We start from the raw sequence: 21,676 nt of genomic DNA on the forward strand, positions 1-21,676 counted from the left end.
GTGCATATATCTGTTCTTGTCATGATTCTCACTTCTTTAGGGTATATACCTAGTAACGGAATGGCTGGGTCAAATGGTATTTCGAATTCCAACTTTTTAAGGAATAACCATACTGCTTTCCACAATGGTTGTACCATCACAGTTAGTTCTTTATGACCTGGACCCCACCGAAGTCCTGCAAGGCAGAACTAGGTCTAGTCACCTATGATGCACAGAATTAACATGCAGTTAATACACTTAGCTGCTAATTAAAAGGCTGAAGGTTCAAGTACACTCAGAGGTACCTCAGAGGAAAGACCTGGCAATCTATGTCTGAAAATTCAGCCATTGAAAACCCAGTTCTACTCTGACATACATGGGGTTTCCATGGGTTGGAGTTGACTCCATTGCAATTATTTGTTTTTTAAAAAACATTTTTAAGTTGATCATATGCAGAGATATGAAGCATTCATTCAGAGACTTTAGTGTTACAAGCTGGAATTCCAAAGTGTGATGCTGCCCACTTTTGATGAGGGGTTTGTTTGATGTAGATGAAAAAGCCAGCCTGGGAGAGAAGAGATGTAAGTTCTAGTCCCATTCTCTGCTGCTGACCAGCTATGTAATCCATAGTTCACCCCTTCTGAGTCTAGTTTATTTACTACTGAAATAGGGGGATTGAACTAAGTGGTTCTCAACCCTGGCTGTATATTAAAATCACCTGAGAGATTTAAAAATTCTGATGTCTAGGCCCCACCCCAGGAATTCTGACTCACTTGGTCTGGCGTAGGCCCCAGGTGCTTCTAAAGGCAACAAGGATTGAGAGTCCCTAGATTAGATGATTTCCAAGGTCCTTCCAGCTCTAAAGTGCTGCAATTAAATTATTTTATTTCCCTTTTCAAGTCTATATTAATTGCAGACATTCTTTCAAATGAATAAAAACTCTACTTTGAGCCAACTTGGGATTTAATACTGCAATTACTTTTGGATAAGGTTATGCTGACCCACTGCCTTCTCTCTCTTAACAAGTAGTCACTGTACTGGGCATTATGGAGTCAGGGAACATCAGAACTGGAAGGGTCCCAGAAATCACCTGAAAGATATTTTCACACTTCCTTTAGCTTCAGAACACTTTGTCCAAACTAAATCTTTACTTCAAGCCCACTTTGGAAAATGACAAAAGCAGAATAGCTCTAGGAGGGCTCATGGGGGTAGAGCTATGCCACATCGCTGACCTCCAAGCCCCAATTTGGTTGCCACCATCCAGGCTCCCTGAGCATAGACTGGAAACCTCTGAGTTTGGCTATGCTCATAGAAGAAAACACCACTGGAGCCTACCTTGATCTGACAAAAGTAAATTCCAGAGAGATTGTACATTTAAATGAAAAAATAAATAAATAAACTAAGAAAAATTGAAGAACAGAATTTAGGAATATAGGCTGTGTGTTAATGGGGGAAGTTTTAAAGCAAAACAGGAAACTAAAAAACTATTAAGGAACAAATAGACATATATGTATAAAATGAAATGTCAGGAATGGAACAGAATACCAAAAAGTCACATAAGGAGCCCGGTGGCACAATGATTAAGTGCTTAGCTCCTAACCGAAAGGTTGGCAGTCCAAACCCACTGGCTACTCCATGATAGAAAAGACCTGGCAATCTGCCTCCATAAAGAGTGCAGCCTAGCAAACCCTATGGGGCAGTTCTACTCTGTCATATAGGGTTGCTGTAAGTTGGAATCAACTTGACAGCATGGTAACAACTAAGACAAATGACAAACAATATACTGAGGAAATATATTTGTAATACATATGACAGAAAACAAGTCAGTATCCTTCATAGAGTTCCCACAAATTCATAAGGAAAAGATAATCCCAGTAGGGAAAAAAAAACCTATGTTATTACTGAAGTGTGGAAGGATTTGGGGACATCAGGCTTATGTCACCTGAACATATGCCAATGTAGCGAGTTTAGGGCCCGGGGAGGGCCATGGGATCTTGCCCTCAGTGTTGGGCAGAGGAGCAGCTCCCAGCCTTTGGAATATGCCTCTAGGGAAACAGAAACAGTAGTAGAACAGGGTCCCTTGGGCTGCCTCTGTGTCAGCCTGTGACTGTCTCCATGGGCATTCCTGCCTGACATGCCAGCACGATGGTAGTGAACAAGCTGTACCCTTTGCCTATGCTGTCAGTGGCTTAGGTCAGGAATTCTGAACCTACCGTGAGGCATATGTTCTGATTACCTAGTGCCACTCTGACAAGAATATACCACAAATGGGATGGCCTTAACAAACAGGAGTTTATTCTCTAACAGTTTGGAGGCTTTAAGTCCAAGTTCAAAGTGCTAGTCTGTAGAGGCTGGATGAAAGCCCCTCAACCTTAGGCTTCAGCACTGCCTCCTGCTCCCGGCCCACTGAAGCTAGAGGCTTTTCTTCACTCAGACAGCTGCTGGCTGCTGAGACTGACAAGCCCAAAGTTGACAAGTAACAAGGCATGGTCCTGATGTTACCAAACTACACAGCAGGCCATGAATTCAAGTCCATTGAAAGTCCCAGGGTCAGCAGAGCATGGCAGGCTGCTGAACAATGACACAGCTATATGCAAGGTTCAAGTGTGCCATAAACTAGAGACCATTCCCAAAGCTGTTTCTTATATATGGGAAGCAGACCACATACCCAAAGCAGCTACTCAGCTGCTCCAATAGATTCCACCATGGAGTTAATTACCAATCTCACCATGGGGAATAACTATATTCATATGCCCAGCCACTCCACCAGGCCCAGGCAAGTTGACACACAAACTTAACCATCACAATTCCCATTAAAAATATAACTGGGGATGCAATGAGAAGGGCACTTCACCTCTGAGGCATTCTTCTCCAAAACCAATAACCCAAGTCTAACTATAAGAAAAACATCAGACAAGCCCAAATTGAGGTATATTCTACAAAATTCCTGACCAAGTACTCCATAAAACTGTCAAGTCAAGAAAATTAAAAAAAAAAAAAAGGCAGAAACTGTCACAGGCCAGAGAAGACTAAGAGACATGAGGACTAGCTGTCATGTGGTACCTGGATGGGATCCCGGAGCAGAAAGAGGACATTTTAGTTACCTAGTGCAAAGGAGCTCTGGTAGCATAGTGGCTAAGACACTTGCCTGCTAACCAGACGGCTGGCGGTTCAAACCCACCAGCCACTCCTCGGAAGGAAGGTTGGGCAATCCTACTTCCGTAGTGATACTGCCTCGGAAACCCAAGGAGGGGTCGCTATGAGTCGGGACCGACTCGACGGCACATAACAACAACAACAGTGCTGCTACAACAGATATACCACACGTGGACAGCTTTAACAAACAGAAATTTATTCGCTCATACTTTTGGAAGCTAGAGTCTGAACTCAGTGCACCAGCTCTAGGGGAAGGCTTTCCTCCTCTCTTTCTTTCTTTCTTTCTCTGAAGGAAGATCTTTGTCTCATGTTAACATATGTTGGCCTGACGTTCCTTGGAATTCTCCATGTGTCTTAGAATCAGTCTTCCTCTGGATCTAAGAGGTTCTCAGCACAGGGACTCTGGGTCCAAAGCATGTGCTCTTCTCCAGCTCTTCTTTTTTGGTAGTAGTAATGTCCCTCCCCCTTCTGCCTGCTTCTCTCTCCTTTTATCTTTTATAAGATAAAGGTATGACTTAAGCAAACATGTGACTTGAGTAAGAGTGGTGACTCAACATATACCCCCACATTAATCCTGCCTCATCAACATATAAAATAAAAAACCAAACTCACTGCTGTCAAGTCAATTTCAACTCATAGTGACCCCTTCTTGGGTTTCCAAGGTGGTATCACTACGGAAGTAGATTGCCCAATCTTCCTTCCAAGGAGTGCTAGCCTTCTGGTTAGCAGTCAAATGGCACTATGGCATCAGAGCTCTCTCCCGACATATAGAGGTTAGGATTTACAACATATTACAAAATGGAGGATAATTATATCAGATCACAAAATGGAGGACAACCACACAATACTGGGAATCATGGCCTAGCCAAGTTGATACATATTTGGGGGAACACAATTCAATTCATGACAGAGGGCATTAGTGGAAAAACTGGCAAAACCTGAACAAAGTCTGCCATTTAGTAGATAGATAGATGATAGATAAAATTTGGCTAGCAAAATACTGATAATAAATGGCATTTATATAGTGTTTAAGGCGCTCTGGTGGAATAATGCCTAAGGCATTTGACTGCTAACCAGAAGGCTGGTGGTTCACACCTACCAGCGACTCCACAAAAGGAAGACTGGATGATCTACTTCTGTGAAGATTTACTGCCTCGGAAACCCAAAGGGGGTCACTATGAGTCTGAATCATTGATGGCAGTGAGTTTGGTTTGGCTTTGATATAGTGTTTACTATGTGCTATTCTAAGCACTCTCCACATATTAATTTATTAATCCTCACAAAACTTGCAAGAGGTAGGTAGTATTACTATCCTTACCCTACATACAAGGAAACTGAGGCACAGAGAATTTGTGACCCACCTATGAAATACAATGTATTCAACATGCATTAAACCAAATCAGTTGCCATGGAGTCAATTCCAATTCATGGCAACCCCAGTGTTTCAGAGTAGAACTGAACTCCATGGACTTTCAGTGGCTACAATTTTTCAGAAGTAGACCACCAGTTTTTCTTCCCAGGTGAATGGATTCAAACTTTTTCCAATCTTTTGGTTAGTAGCCAATAGCTTAACCATCTGCACCATCCAAAGACTCAGCGTGCATTACTTCACTTCTTATGACAACTCTTCATGGTACATGTTATCGTTCCCTTTTTACAAATAAGGTACAAAGGAGGTAAGTGGCCTTCCCAGTTTCACACAGCGTGTATGTAGCAGAGCCCAAACTCCAGGCAAGCTGGTTTCAAGTTTATGCCCATCACTCTACTGCAAAAGACTTTTAGTAATGGGCATTTATGTATTCATTCACCAAGCCCTGGGCTGGGAGTCCCCAGTGCCTAGCTAGCTCAGTGCTTGATAACTGCTGGTGCTCAGTGTATCAGTCTGCAAAGAAGCATGACATATAATCCCCCTAGCTAAGAGAACATCTAAATTAACAGAAGATGAAACTGAAACTGGAAAAGGAAGCCATAATGAGATTGTGGGCAGAGAAATCATTGCTTAGTTTGTCCTTCTCTGTCCAAGAGTAAGCTTCAACCTGAATCCCTAGCCTTCAAGTCTCAGCCCTTCCTCTCTCTGGCTCCCTCCCTTCCTACCCTTTCTGGAAGCACCACCACCACAGTATATAGACCACTGGACACCAGAGGCTGGTACAAGGGACAGGAGGAAAGAGACGGGGCCCCTGAGGTGGCAACACCCCAAGGTTGATGCCAGCATGTCCCATCACAGCCTATCCATGTGTGAGGCAAGGGGTATGGATACAATCTGCCTTTACTCACAGAACCCAGACAGGGCTTTCTTCCTTTAGGAGGGCTAACCTGAGGTCTTGTTACCCATCACACCCCTGACAAGGTTTTTGGGTCTATGCACAACTTCTACACAAATGGATCGTAACCACTGTATGTTGTTTTTGTTAGATGACTTCAAGTCAGTTCCAACTCATAGCGACCCTACATACAACAGAACAAAATACTGCCCAGTCTTGCGCCATCCTCACAATCTTTGCTATGCTTGAGCCCATCATTCAGCCACTATGTCAACCTATCTCATTGAAGGTCTTCCCCTTTTTCACTGATCCTCTACTAACCACTGCATATGTTCATTTAAGTTCTTAAATCTCTGAGACTTCATTTTCTCACCAGTTGTTGTTAGCTTACAATAGAACAATACAGGAATGGCTGCCTGTTCCTGAACCATCTTCATGACTGATACAGCTTGGATACATAGGATACATGTACCTACAATGTACATACATACATTGGCTGATTTGTGGAAGTAGATCACCAGGCCTTTCTTCCTCGTCTGTCTTAGTCTGGAAGCTCTGCTAAAATCTGTTCAGCATCATAGCAACACAAAGGCCTCCACTGACAGACAGGTGGTAACTGCATATGGGGTACACTGACTGGGAATTGAACCTGGGTCTTCACATGGGAGGTAAGATTCTACCCTAAACCACCAATGGCCTTCTCACCAGTAAAATTAGGGTAATACTAACTACTGTACCTTGCAAGGCTTTAAGGGGGGCAAAAACAATAATGAATATAAATGCCTACTGTAAAGGTAAAGGTTGAACAAATGAACACTTTTTTCATTCACTTTCCTGTCTGAGCATTTTCATTTTATCAACTCATAAATGACAGAAAAGAGGAAAGAATTCTTTCTTCCACCAATGATGTTTCCTGCATCCCTGACATTAACCAGTGTGGCCTTTTGTGATACATCAAGAGGCAGAAAATGTCAAAACCTGCTTCCTGGAACTTCTGCACTCAACACACTCAGCTCTCTGTCCCTAATTCATTACACAAAGGCAGACGGTGACATGCAACATCTCTGTCTTCCCATTTCAGTGCTATAGGAACTGAGACCTGATGCACAGCAAAACAGAGCATAGCCAGTCAAGCAAATCTTTCAGACGTTAGGCATTTAAGCAGAGGTCCTAGGACCAGGCCTTGGCTGCTTCCCGTTGTTATGAAGACGTACAGAAAGCGGAGGGGTTCCCCAGTCTATTTGCCATTGCCACACTCTGTGAAGGGAGGACCCCTCAGTGTACATTGCAATGTCAGCCTAGGCCTTGGAGTCATGCAACCCCCAACCCATCAACCCATGTAATCATGCAACCCATCAACCATGACCATGGGAGGATCTTGCTCAAGTTTGAGGGCACCATTCACATTGTAGACCATGTGATCACAGACCAAGGCTGTGGTCCTTGGAGTCTAGGGCTAAAAGGGATTCAAGGAAATTGTCAGTGGAAGAAATCCCTCTGGAAAAGGAACAAGATTCAGTCCAAGTCCTGGCTCTTGAAATTCCAAATGATGGAAACTTGTGGTACCCAAGACAAAAACTTATTTCTTGGACTGTTAATTCCTAGGATTCTGTGGCCTTAAGCAGAACTCAGACTTTTCTGGCTTTAATAATCCCAAGACCCCAAACTGATGAGTACTGTTGGGGCAGCTGGATTGCAGAGGGATGTGGTAAAAACCTAAATGTGGGGCAGGTCTGTGGACCCTGAATGAGGATTTTAATACGTTGCTTACCATCAGACATGCTGCAAGCCTGGGTTAGGAGGGAGACTGGAGTTCTCCAGAAGAAGACACACAGTAGGAGGCTGGATGCCTTGACCAGAGAGAAGTAGATGGATGGCTCAGGGAATTTTAGGGCATAATCCAAGTAAGATGGGGTTAAAGGAGCACAAAGAAGGCTATTTGGGTTTGAAGGAAGAAGGAAAACACCCTGTCATGAAGACCAAGGAAGCTGAAAGTGAGTGGTAGTGTTGCCACAGACAAGAGACCTGATGAACCAGCTGGCTGGCTGGAAGGAGAAGGAAACATCAAATGCTGCACAGAGCTAATTAAAGCTTTAGCCAGGGCCAGGCTCTCCAAATTATGGCAGGCTGTGCACCTATAACTTTCCACATCTATATTTAGTTTCAGACTCCGGATTCCGCTGCAAGGCCATAAAAATAGTTGAGTTGTTTAGGAAAACTGATGATGTGTGCAGTACTGCAGTGCGAGTGGACGGAGGGAGGGAGGAGGGGGAACTCCCCAGCAGGAGCATAAAGGAGGGAAAGCCAGGAATCCCAGCAGGGCAATTTGGAATAAGGAACCCCCTCTCTTCACCAAACTGAAGAAAATAGATTTATACCCCACCCCCAACCCCCACCCCCAGTCTTTGGAAGGAAACAAGGGGCCTCTCTGAAGGAGCTGCCTTGAATGCCAGAAGGGAGAAATCCTGAAGTCATCTCCCATCACCCCCGCACACATACACACATACCTTTCCCAGCACCACCATCACTAGCTCTGGTAGAGGCTGAAGACTTGGTTCCTTCACTTTCCTTTAATTTCAGTTTTAACCTCTTCCAGGAAGCCTTATCTAGCTAAACATGGTGAGAAAATAGACCTTTATTTTCTCAGAAATGTCTCTTATTCCTGATAGGAAGAGGAAACGGGACCTGAGTAATCAAACAAACTCGATAAAAAAAAAAACAAGTTGTAGGACTTACATTATGTACTTTAAAGATTTAAAATAAAGCTAGCTACTATAATTAAGACATTGTGGTGTTAGCATAAGGATAGACTTACAGACTGATGGGAACAAATTGAGAAACTAGAATTAGACTCACACATACATCGTCAATTGATTCTCAGTAAAAGTACCAATATAATCACTGGGGAAATGATCTTTTCAAAAGATAGTGCTAAAACTATTGGATATCCATACATAAAAATATGACCATCAATCCATTCTTTGTACCATAAACAAAAATTTTCACAAAGTAGATAAAAAATACCCTAAAATAACACATGAAATTATAAAATATTTTAAAGAAAACATAGGAGAAAAATCTTGTGACCTTAGGATTGGCAAAGATTTCTTAGATAGAACACAAAAAAAATTTATAAATTAGACTTCATCAAAATTTTTTAAAATAACACTTTTGTTCTTCAAAAGACACTGTTAAGAAAAATGAAGAACTCTTAAAACTCAATAATAAAAATACAATCTCATAGAAAAATGGACTAAGTTTGAACAAACACTTTATCAAAGGAGATATACTAATGACAAGTACAAGAAGATGCTCACAGTCATTGGTCATTGCAAATTAAAACCACAATGAGATACCATTACACATCCACTAATATGGCTAAAATGAAAGAGTCTGACAATACCAAGTGTTAGTAAGGATATGGACCAACTAGAATGCGCATGCACTACTGGTGGAAATGTAATCTGCTGCAACCCTTTTGGAAAATAGTTTAACAGTTTTTTATAAAGTTAAACATACACTTACCACATGACCCAACAATTGCACTCCTGGGTATTTAACCAAAATAAACTAAAACATATGATGACAAAAAGAACTATATATGAATGCTCTTGCAGCAATAACCCAAATGTACATTAACTGGTAAATGGATAAGTAAATTGTTGCTGTTGTTAGGTGCCACTGAGTTGATTTTCGACTCATAGCTACCCTGTGTGACAGAGCAGAACTGCCCCATAGGGGCTTTCTAGGCTATAATCTTTATAGGAGCAGATTATCAGGTCTTTCTCTGGCAGAGTGGCTGGGTGGGTTGAACTGCCAACCTTTCAGTTAGCAGCCGAGGACTTAACTGTTGTATCACCAAGGCTCCTAAGCAAATTGTAGTATCCATATAATAGAATACTATTTAACAATTAAAAAGAACAAACTACTAGAACATGCACCAACATGAATGAATTTCGGAAGGAATCAGACACAAAAATACTATACACTGTGTGATTCCACTTATATAACATTCTAGAAAAGACAAAGCTATAATGACAAAAAGCAAATCAGTTTCAGGAATGTGGGAGAGAAGGGATTGACTACAAAAGGAAATAAGAGAAAAATGGAGTGACAAATATTCTACATCTTAATTGAAATAGTGGTTACTCGACAATTATCAAAACTCACCTAACTATACACTTAAAATGGGTAAATTTTATTGCATGTTAATTGTACCCGAATACAGCTGACTCCCTTTCTCCCTTCTTCCTTCTACCTCAAGAGGCTATAGAATCTTTTCTAACCCCTCTCCACTTCTTGCAGATCACCTAATTATTAACCCCCCTCTAAGAAGTAGAAAAAGATGCTGTATGCTTCCTTCCTTTCCCACTAGATTGGATTTTCAGAGAACAGATGTCTCAGCACTAAGCCAAAGGAGTCCAGGGGACCAGAAACTGGGACAATGAGAAAACTAGGGTGGGTATAGTTGAATGGTGGAAACTTTGGATCTGGTCCCTAAGGGCTGGAGCCCCTAGGAAGTGTTGTAGAAACAACACTGAGCTGGAGATGGAGACTTAGCCCCCACTCCACACTGTGTGGGTCAGGTCACACTGAGTGGTGGTGACTCATTGAGACTCTAAATGTGAAACAGTGTTGGGAGGGACATAATAAACCCAAAATCTTATTATTGTTGTTGTTAGGTGCTGACTCATAGTGATCCTATGTACAATAGAATGAAACACTACCTGGTCCTGTGCCATCCTCACAATCGTTGCTGTGTCTGAGTCCATTATTACAGCCACTGTATAATGACTATTATTGATATTATTAGTCTCTGCCACCAAGAAACTTATTGACAACTCTATTGCAAGCAGAAGCTCAATCAGGAAGTCATCTTGACCTCCTTCTCCCAGGACCCCAGCCCTCTCTTCCAGGCCCTGGGGCTGCAAAGGAAGGGACTGATTTCTGTTGCTCATTGGTGTAATCTGCCACTGCAGGGTTTTCCACAGGAAGCTCTTTCAAAAGGTCTTATAGGCAAGTGATTGCAGCTGTCCCAGCTCTGTTTCTATCCAGGTCGGGGTCTGCTGACCAAATTCAATGTTCTGCCCTGAGTCTATGGCCAAGATTCTCTGCGTGCTTTGGGTTGTGCTTCAGAGGTCGTCTAAAGGGCAAAAAGGATGACAGAGACTGAGTAAAAGAGTTGCCTGCCTCTCAAGAGATTTTTCCTGAAAACACACAGAAAGCTCTTCAGATGCTCAAATGAAACACATGAGGTCCCTGGGTGGCACAAATAGTTGGCACTTGACTACTAACCAAAAGGTTGGCAGTTTGAGAAGAGCCACTTGGTGCCCTGCTACCAATATGGACCACTCTGATCAAGAGCATAACAGAAGGCTCTGGACAGAGTAAGAGAAAAACGTAGACTAAAATTCAAAATAATAAAAAAGACCAGACTTACTGGTCTGATTGACTGGTGGAACCCCTGAAGCTATGGCCCTTAGATACCCTTCAAACCTGGAACCAAACCCACACCCAGGAATCACCTTTCAGCCAAACAATAAACCAAAAACCAAACACTGCCATCGAGTCAGTTCTGATGCATAGCGACCCCCCTTTGGATTTCCAAGTTGGTAAATCTTTACGGAATTAGATTGCCCAGTCTTCCTCCTGCAGAGTGGCTAGTGGGTTTGAACTGCCAACCTTCTGGTTAGCAGTCAAGTGCCTTAGGCACTGCACCACCAGAGCTCCTTAGCCAAACAATAGACAGGCCTGTAAAGTAAGTGAGCAATAACACCAGTGAGGAACATGCTCCTTACAACAATCAACCCTATGAGACCAAAAGGGCAGCATTTGCACAAAAACAAAGTTCTGAAGGCAGGAAGGGGCAGGAAAGAAGAACAGAATGAAAATGAACCCAAGGAGGAAGTGGGAAGAGTGTTGTTACACTGGGGGGATTGAAACTAATGTGACAAAAAAAAATGTGTATAAATTGCTGAATGAGAAACTAATGAGCTCTGTAAACTTTCACTCAAATCACAAATACATTGTTCAAAAAAAATAATAATAAGGTTGACAGTCTGAATCCACCCAGTGGCACCACGGAAGAAAGACCTGGATATTTATTTCCATACAGTTGTAGCCATTGGAAGTCCCATGGAGTGATGTTCTCTCTGAAAACTCGTGGGGTCACCATGAGTCAGCACTGAATCAACTGCAGTGAGTTGACCTTGCAGTAACCCAGTGCTTTTCTCCTATGTTCCAAAGCGCATCGACTCCCCACAAAGCTATCCCAGGGCCACTCTGCAGTCAAGAGGAAAGTGGAGAAGGTGGGGTGTAGGACCTTCCATTTCAACCAGTGCAACTCTGATTTGGGCTGTTTTACATATTGGGGATCCCCACTATATTTCATTTGAAAAAATAAAAGTTTTCTTGTTTTAAAAAAGTTGACACCCACAAACTTGTACACAAATGTTTATACTACCATTATTCACAACAACCAAAAGGTAGAAAGAATCCAAATGCCCATCAACAGATGAATGGATAAACAAATGGTGGTATATCCATGTAATGGAATATCATTCAGCCATAAAAAGTAAGGAAGGTCTAATACATGCTACAGCACAGATGAACCTGAATGAAAGAAGCCAGACATAAAAGTTCACATATTGTGTAATCCTCTTATGTAAAATATCTAGGCTAGGCAAATCCATGGAGATAGACGGTAGATTAGTGTTTGCCAAGAGCTGGGAGGGAGGGGAGAATGGAGAGTGATTACTTAATGGATACTGGGAATTCTTCTGGGGTGATTAAACAGTTTTGAGACTAGAAAGAGGTGGTGGTTGCACAACACTGTGAATACACTAAATGCCACTGAATTGTACACTTTAAAATGGTTAATTCTATGTTCTGTGAATTTCACCTCAGCTTAAAAAAAGTTTGAAAAACAGTCTTCTAACCTAAATCCCTCTTACTGCATTGACTAAACCTAACTCTACCTTATCCAATTGCAGTGATCTTAGAAGCTGTTTGCCACCCTCCATACAATGGCCCTTCCTAGACCTCCTTTCAGAAGGAAGGTTGGGCAATCTACTTCCGTAGTGACACCACCTTGGAAACCCAAGGAGGGGTCTGTATGAGTTGAGGCCGACTCAACAGCACATAACAACAAAACAATAAAGACCTCCTTTTCCTCACTGCCTATAGAAAGCCTTTCTGAGGAATCCTAAATCATCTGTACAAATGTTGCCTCAGTTTCTTCATCTGTAAAATGGTGTTTTTAATACAAGTTCCTTAATGGGTTGCAGTGAGGATGAAATGAGTTAAAACATATAAAACACAACAGAACTTAACACATAGTAAATGCTTCCTGTTACTCTGTTGCTGTTGTTGTGTGCTGTCAGTCGGCCGGACTCATAGCGACCCCTCCTTGGGTTGCGGAGGCAGTATCACTATGGAAGTAGATTGCCCAACCTTCTCTTATCAAAACATCCTATTTCTGCCATCCTTGCCCCTTTCCTTCTCTCTTTCTCAGGAGAGAGGTATACCCTATCCACTCTTCATCTCCACTCTTCCCTGCTGGTCTTCAACATTGTTATTCTCATAGGCCCTTTATCTGCAGCATATAATCATGCTCCAACTTCTCATTCTGAAAACATTATCCTCTCCCCCTGGTTAAAATCACCCTCTCTCTCTTCTTTCCATAGAAAGCCAGAAAATAGCTGTCTGCTCACATGGGCTTCCTTTCTCCTTGAAATTCCTGCTAACTTGCTACAATCTGGGTTCTTCCCTTGAAACCCTAAAACTTTTCCCAGGGAGGTCACCAGCATTCTTCTGGTTACCAAATCCAATAGGAAATTCTTGATTCCTTAATGGTTTATTTTATGTGTCAACTTGACTCTTTTGAATCTGGTTTGAATTTCTGGTAGGTCCCAGTTATTTGGTCAAAAACTAGTCTAGATACTATTATGAAGTAGTAGTTACATGTGATTAGATCAGTTGGCCTAAAGTAAAGTAGATTGTTTTTATTGTTATTGTAAGGTGCCATTGAATCTGTTTTGACTCGCAATGATCCTATGTACAACAGAACAAAACACTACCCATTCCTGAGCCATTCTCACAATCATTGCTATGTTTCAGCCCATTGTTGCAGCCACTGTGTCAATCCATCTTGTTGAGGGTCGTCCCCTTTTTCACTGACCCTCTGCTTTACCAAGCATGAGATCCTTCTCCAGGGACTGCTTCCTCCTGATAACATGACCAAAGTATGAGAGACAAAGTCTCACCAACCTCACTTCTAGCAAGCATTATCATTGTACTTCTTCCAAGAAAGATGTTTGTTCTTCTAGCAGTCCATGGTATATTTCATTTTCTTCACCAGCACCACATTTCAAAGGCATCAATTCTTCTTCAGTCTTCCTCATTCATTGTCCAGCTTTCACATACAGATGATGCTACAGAAAATACCATAGTTTGGGTCAGGCACACTTTAGTCCACACTCTAAAGAGGTCTTTTGAAGCAGATTTGCCCAATGCAATATGTAACTAGATTTCTTGACTGCTCCTTCTATAGGCATTGATTGTGGATCCAAGTAAAATGAAATCCTAAACAACTTCAATCTGTCCTCTATTTATCATGACGTTGCTTACTGGTCCGGTTGTGAGGGTTTTTGTTTTCTCAGTGTTAAAGTGTAATCCATACTGAAGGCTGTAGTCTTTCATCTTCGCCAGTTAAGTGCTTCATTGAAGTCCTCTTCACTTTCAGCAAGAAAGACTGTGTCACCTGCATTCTGAAGATTGTTAATGAGTTTTCCTCCAAGCCTGATGCTGTGTTCTTCTTCATATAGTCCAGTTTCTCAGATTATTTGCTTAGCATAAAGACTGAGTAAGTATGGTGAAAGGGTACAACCTGATGCACACCTTTCCTGATTTTAAACCATGTAGTATCCCCTTGCTCTTTTCAAATGACTGCCTCTTGGTCTAAGTACAGGTTCCAGATAAGCACACTTAAATGTTCTGGAACTCCCATTCTTTACAACATTATCGATAATTTGTTATGATCCACACAGTCAAATGCCTTTGAACAGCCAATGAAACACAGGTAAACATCTTTCTGGTATTCCCTGCTTTCAGCTAAGACCCATCTGAATCAGCAATGATATCCCTTCTTCCATGTTCTCTTTTGAATCTGGTTTGAATTTCTGGTAGGTCCCTGTCTATGATGCTGCTATCATTTTAAAATTATTTTCAGTAAAATTTTACTTGCATATGATATAGTTTGATAATTTCCACATTCTGTTGGATCACCTTTCTTTGGAATGGGCACAAATACGGATCTCTTCCAGTTCATTGGTCAGATAGCTGCTTCCAAATTTCTTGGCATAGATAAGTGAGCACCTCCAGCTTTGTATCCATTTGTTGAAACATCTCAATTGCTATTCCATCAATTCCTGGAGCCATTTTCCCTCAACACCTTTGGTGCAGCTTGGACTTCATCTTTCATCACCATGGATTCTTGATCATATGCTACCTTCTGAAATGGCTGAACATTGACCAATTCTTTTTTGGTACCGTGATTCTGTGTACTTCTTCCATCTTCTTTTGATGCTTCCTGTGTCATTCAAAACTTTGCCCACAGAATCCTTCAGTATTGGAACTCAAGGCTTGAATTTTTTTCTTCAGTTCTTTCAGCTTGAGAAATGCCAGGTATGTTCTTCACTTTTGGTTTTCTAACTCCAGGTCTTTGCACATTTCACTATAATACTTCACTTTGTCTTCTCTAGCTGTCCTTTGAAATCTTCCATTCAGTTCCTTTACTTCATAATTTCTTCCATTCTCTTTAGCTACTCTATGTTTAGAAACAACTTTCAGAGTTTCTTCTGACATCCATTTTAGTCTTTTCTTTCTTTTCCGTCTTTTTAATGACCTTCTGCTTTCTTTATATATGATATCCTTGATATCATTCCACAATTCATCTCATCTTAGACCATTAGTGTTCATTGTGTCAAATCTATTCCTGAGATGGTCTCTAAATTCAGGTGGGATATACTCAAGGTCATACTTTGGTTCTCACGGACTTGTTTCAATTTTCTTCAGCTTCAGCTTGAACTTGTATATGAGCAATTGATGAGCTGTTCCACAGTCAATCCCCAGCCTTGTTCTGACTGATGGTATTGAGCTTCTCCATCATCTCTTTCCACTGACGCAGTTGTCCTCTGTATTCCCTCTGGCAAGGTCCATTAGTATAACAACCGTTTATGTTGTTGAGAAATGGTATTTGCAATGAATAAGTCATTGGTCCTGCAAAATTTTATCATGCAATCTCAGCATTATTTCTATCATTTCCAACTACCAATCCTTTTTTGTTTCCAACTTTTACATTCCAATCACCAGTAATTATCAATGCATCTTGATTGCACGTTTGATCAATTTCAGACTGCAGAAGTTGGTATTAAAAAAAAGAAAGAAATCAGTTTCTTTATCTTTGGCATTAGTGGTTGGTACATAAATTTGAATAGTCATATTAACTGGTCTTTTTTGTAGGTTTCTGGATATTATCCTATCACTGACAGCATACACTTCAAGATAGATCTTGAAATGTTCTTTCTGATCATGAATGCAATGCCATTCCTCTTCAATTCATCATTGCTGGAATAGTAGACTACATGATTGTCTGATTCAAAATGGTCAATACCAGTCCACTCAGCTCACTGATGCCTAGGATATTGGTCTTTATGCATTCCATTTTATTTTTGATGACTTCCAATTTTCTTAGAATCATGCTATGTACATTCCACGTTCTGATTATTAATGACTTTTCTTCAAATTTTGAGTCATGCCACATCAGCAAATGAAGGTCTCAAAAACTTCTACATCATTAAGGTCAACTACTCTGAGAAGGCAGCTCTTGCCCAGGCTTATTTTGAGTGCCTTCCAACCTCAAGGGAAGACAAAGGGCTCATCTTCTGGCACAATATCAGACAACGTTCCACTGCCACTCATTAGGTTTTCACTGGCCAATTTTTTCAGAAGGAGATTGCTATGTCCTTCTTCCTAGTCTGTCTCCGTCTGGAAATTCCACTGAAACCTATCCCCCATGGGTGACCCTACTGGTAATTGAAATACCAGTGGCAGAGCTTCCAACATCAGAGCAACACACAAGCTACCACAGTAGGACAAATGGACAGATAAGAAGATTATCCTCTGTAATGTGGGTGGGCCTCATCCAATCAGTTGAAAGCCTTAAGAGCAAAAAGGAAGTTTTCCCTATGGTTTTTTCTGCCTCCAGACTATAAATAGACATTTTGCCAAAACTCCCTTACTCTTCACTCTTCTTATTGTCTAACTTACAGATAATCAGATACAAATTGTATGAATCTCCTCCAGCTTGGGCCAGTCCTACAAATTTTGGACTTGTCAGTCCCGCATAATAGCATGAACCAATTCCTTAAAATATCTCAACCTCTTATTGCTTTTGTGTCTCCTAAGAACCCTAATTGATTTGACTTTTCTGCAGCATTTTTTCTCTAAACCCTCCTTCTTTAAATGCCTTCCTCCCTGGACTTTCACAGATGTGGTCTGTCCTGGTTTTCCTACTACTACCTTTTTTCATGTTCCTCTTGGAACTCAGCCACCATGCTGGGAGAAAGCCCAATCCACTCTATGGAGAAGCCCATGTGGAAAAGAACCAACAGCCAATACCAACTTGCCAGCTGTTTGATGATCAGCTTAAAAACAAGTCTTCCAACCTTAGCTGAGCCTGTAGCTGATGACATATGGAGCAGAACAGAGCTGTCCCTACCTTGCCCAAAGTGTATGAGCAAAATAAATGCTTATTGTTGTTTTAACTTTAGGAGTGTTTTGTTACACACCCTCATAGTGTTTTGTACTTGTTTCTCTCTGTCTCTTCACTAGACTATAACTGCTTGAGACATCTCTGCACCTAACATTGATTGAGTTAATATAGTCCTTCCAGATCTATTATCCCTGTGAGATGGATATTATTACTGCCATTACTCACATTTTACAGTTAAGGCAATTGGAGAGAAAAGAAGTGATGAGACTTTCACTTACTTGTATGCAGATCTGGCACGTTTTCAATTCAATTCAAACTATATACTATTGGAACCATCCTTTTTTTACATTTCTCTAAGAAGGTTTAACAAAAAAGATCCTCTCTCCTATTTCCTCAGTTTCTCCCCCACAGAGCTCAGACTACAAGCACTCCACAACTGCTTCCTTGCCCATTTATTTATTAAGCAGTTATTGCCTGCAAGGGACTTGATATATAATAACTATAATACAACAGACTAGTGAGGTAGAAGGGAGCTCTGGTGGCATAATGCCTAAGGCACTTGATTGCTGGCGGTTCAAACCCACCAGCCACTCCTCGGAAGGAAGGTTGCAATCTACTTCCGTAGTGATAATTGCCTCGGAAACCCAAGGAGGGGTCGCTATGAGTCGGGGCCAACTCAAGGGCACCTTCTGGTTAGCTAGTGCCGCTCTAACAAGAAACATACCACAAATGGGATGGCCTTAACAAAACAGGAGTTTATTCTTACAATTTGGAGGCTTTAAGTCCAAGTTCAAAGTGCCAGGCTCTAGGGGCTGGGTGAAAGCCCCTCAACCTTGGGGTCCAGCTCTGCCTCCTACTCCTGGCCCACTGTACTAGAGGCATTTCTTCACTCAGACAGCTGCTGGCTGCTGAGGCTGAGAAGCCCCAAGGTTGACAAGGAAAAAGGCACAGTCCCAATGTTACCAAACCACATGGCAGGCCATTAACTTAAGTCCATTGCAAGTCCCAAGGTCGGCAGAGCATAGCAGGCTGCTGAGCAATGACACGGCTACATTCGGGGTCCAAGCATGCCATAGGCTCGAGACCATTCTCAAAACTTCTCCTTATATACAGGAAGCAGACCACATACCCAAAGGCAGCTACTCAGCTGCTCATAGTAAATTCCACCATAGAGTTGATTACCAGTCTCATCATGGAGAATACTATATCCAGCTGCCCAGCCACTCAACCAGGCCTAGCCAAGTTGATACACAAACATAACCACTACAGCACCTAACAACATAACAACAAAGTAAGGTAGATATTATCCCCATTTTACAGATGAGGGAACTGTGGAGTAGAGAAAACTAATAATGTTGTCAAAGTCACACAGCTGAAGTAGGACCTGAACCCAGGTCTGCCTGGTCCTAGCACCTATGTTCTTTTATTGTTACAGAAGGCTGTGGTGTACCATGGAAAGAGCAGGGGACTGAGGGAAGAGCCTGGTTCAATCTGGAGACTCAAATGTGAATCTAGCTATCTGGTTCTATAAAGGAGCTCTGGTGGTGTAGTGGTTAAGGCATTTGGCTGCTAACCAGAAGGTTGGTGGTTAAAACCCACGAGCTGCTCCATGGAAGAAAGATGAAGCATCTGCTTCTGTAAAGATTTATAGCTTTGGAAACCCAGTGGGGGTTGCTATGAGCTGGAATCAACTTGATGGCAGTGAGTTTTTTTGGTAAATGGTTCTGAAGGAGCTCTGGTGGCATAGTGGTTAAAGCATTCAGCTGCTAACCAAAAGGTTGGTGATTCAAACCCACCAGCCACTCTATGCAGGAGAAAGTTGAAGCAGTCTGTTTCTATGAAGATTTACAGCCTTGGAAATCCTATGGGGCAGTTCTACTCTGACCAAAAGGGTCGCTATGAGACGGAATCGACTCAATGGCAGTGAGTCTGGTTTTTTGGTCTTGGTATGGTTCTGGGCAAGTCACTTGAGCTCTCTCTTCCCTTATCTATGACATCCCACTCCCTCACTGGGTTGTTCTGAGTGTCATAAGAAGTGTCCTGTGTAGATGATGCATGGCATATACATGTGTGCATAGCAGTGTAGGGTTGGTCCTAGACCTTATTCCTCTTCCTCAGCACTGGGTTTGTACTCTTAAAACCCTCACAAAAATACTGTGGGAAGGCAGTCAGTATCCATATTCCTATTTTACAATTAAGAAACAGACTCGTTAGCAATGTCAGCCAGAGATGCCAGGCTAGTCCCATTTTCAGGTGTCCCGATTCTGCCCACACTGCTGGGCCCAGTTCCAGAGATGTTTCTCCTGCAAAGTCTTCTCTGGTTCCTTCTTGTTCTTCTGCTCTACACCCTCATACTCTGCCCTTGCCCAGGCTGGAAGTGCTCATTTCTCCTCTGAATCACAGCAGCCTCTTTGTGACACTATAGGGCCACAACATTGATTTTTCCATGCTGTATCATTGACGTTTATATACATACCTCTCTATACTAGAGTGAGCCCTCAGGCAGAGCCGTAGCTGTGACCAATTCCTCTCTACATCCAGTACAGGACACAGCCCAGTACATGGCTACATAGATACCTTTTGTTACCTGATTGCATGAATGAGTTCCTGTTCCTGAGGGTAGTGAAGAAAAATGGGCAAATGTTATGGATTGAATTGTGTCTTCAAAAAAATGTGTGTTGTAAATCCTAACATCTATGCCTGTGGTTATAATTCTATTTGGGAACAGGTTGTCTTTGTTATGTTAATGAGGCAGGATTAGTGTAGGGTGTATCTTGAGTCTATCTCTTTTGAGATATAAAAGAAATTAAGCAAGCAAGCAAGCAGAGCAGAGATGAGGGAGAGTGATGCCAAGCCACATTAAGATTGCTCAAGAGCAGAAGCTCAAAGAGACGAGGATATTCCTCCAGAGCCAACAGAGAAAGCCTTTCCCTACAGTCAGAACCCTGAATTTGAACTTCTAGCTTCCTAAACTGTGAGAAAATACATTTCTGTATATTAAAGCCAGCTATGTATTGTGTATCTGTCACAGCAGCACTAGTTAACTAAGACAGGCACTAAATGCGAACATACATGAAACACTCATGTATATGAAACATGCACATTCATGAAAAGAAAAGCACAGACTGTTTTCAATAGCAAAATAAAATTTAGGGAAAAAAATACATAGACTGTTAATCATTATAACATGCCCGAGGCAGTATGCAAGCCCTTTCCATAAATTATCTCGTTATAATCCTCATTTCAAGGAGCACTGGTGGCACAGTAGTTAAAGTGCTCAGCTGCTAACCAGAAGATCAATGGTTCAAACCCACAAACTACTCTACGGGAGAAAGGTGTGGCACTCTGCTTCTGTAAAGACTGCAACCTTGGAAACCCTGAGGGGCAGTTCCACTCTGTCTTATAGGGTCACTATGAGTTGAAATTCACTTGTCGGCAACAGGAATCCTCATTTCACAGATGAGGAAGTTCAGATAGACTGAGGTACTCACTTAGTATCACACAGCTTTGCATTAACCTGGCAGTCTCCGGGCAGCTTAACTCAGAAACGCAACCTGCAATTTAAGGGTCCCAGGAGACACTAGCCTCCTCCTCCCTCTGCACTGACCACCCCAGACCATCATCAGGGTTTCCTCCCAGTCCATTTCATGCTGCTCTCTCTTTCCTTCGTGCTCAGCAGGGTGGCACTGCCAGCAACCCCAGAGCCACTTGGTTGCTCAGTCCAAGGCCTAGTTGTTGAACTCCAGCCGCTTTTGTAGGGAGCCAGGAGGTCTCCCAGCACCAGTCTGGGTGGCTCAGCATGAATTATGGAGTTGGGCACTTGGCTGCATACTGCCAGCTTCCCTCACAAGAGATCTCTCTATTACCTGGCAGACGGGTACCTGGCTGCCGGGCAAAGCTGGACTGAAAGGATGGATTAAGGCCATCCGGCTGTGCCATTTTAGAGGCTGCTTCTCATCAGTCCTACCTCACAAGACCAGAAGAACACGCCTACAAGGTGTTACCAACCCACCATTAGTCAATTGTAGGCATGGATTTTTTTCCCCAAGAATGGGGAAGGCAAGTCCTAATCAATAGTAATGACTGCATTTGCACTGTGTTTCTGACTTACAAAATACTTTTGAATGCCCTAAGAACAATCTTAAGGAGCTTTGGTGGAATACTGATAAGGCACTTGACTGCTAAACGGTAGGTCAGTGGTTCAAACCCACCAACCGCCCTGCAGAAGCAAGACTGGGCAATCTACTTCTGTAAAAACTTACAGCCTTGGAAACCCAATGGGGGTTGCTATGAGTTGGAAATGACTCGATGGCAGTGAATTTGGTTTTGGAAGAATAATCTTATGGCTAGTGGTAGTAATAATGACGATAATAATAATAATTATATATATATATATACTGTATACGTAAATAATATAATTATATAATAACTAATATTATTACTGAAACAAGGCGGGCTTGTGCTTACTCACTGATCTGCACTGAACACGTTCCCTTGTTACCCT

At 42.0% G+C, this 21,676-nt stretch overlaps 1 protein-coding gene across 1 annotated transcript in view; it reads right to left on the minus strand.

Moving 5' to 3' along the window:
- The window catches only part of IQSEC3 (IQ motif and Sec7 domain ArfGEF 3), a 140,154-nt gene that overhangs the window by 91,152 nt on the left and 27,326 nt on the right, over positions 1-21,676 (minus strand). The gene's annotated exons all lie outside the window — the stretch shown is intronic.

This window comes from Orycteropus afer, unplaced genomic scaffold, assembly GCF_000298275.1.
Source record: "Orycteropus afer afer isolate SDZICR_OR568_19922 unplaced genomic scaffold, OryAfe1.0 scaffold00040, whole genome shotgun sequence".
Classification (NCBI taxonomy): domain Eukaryota; kingdom Metazoa; phylum Chordata; class Mammalia; order Tubulidentata; family Orycteropodidae; genus Orycteropus; species Orycteropus afer.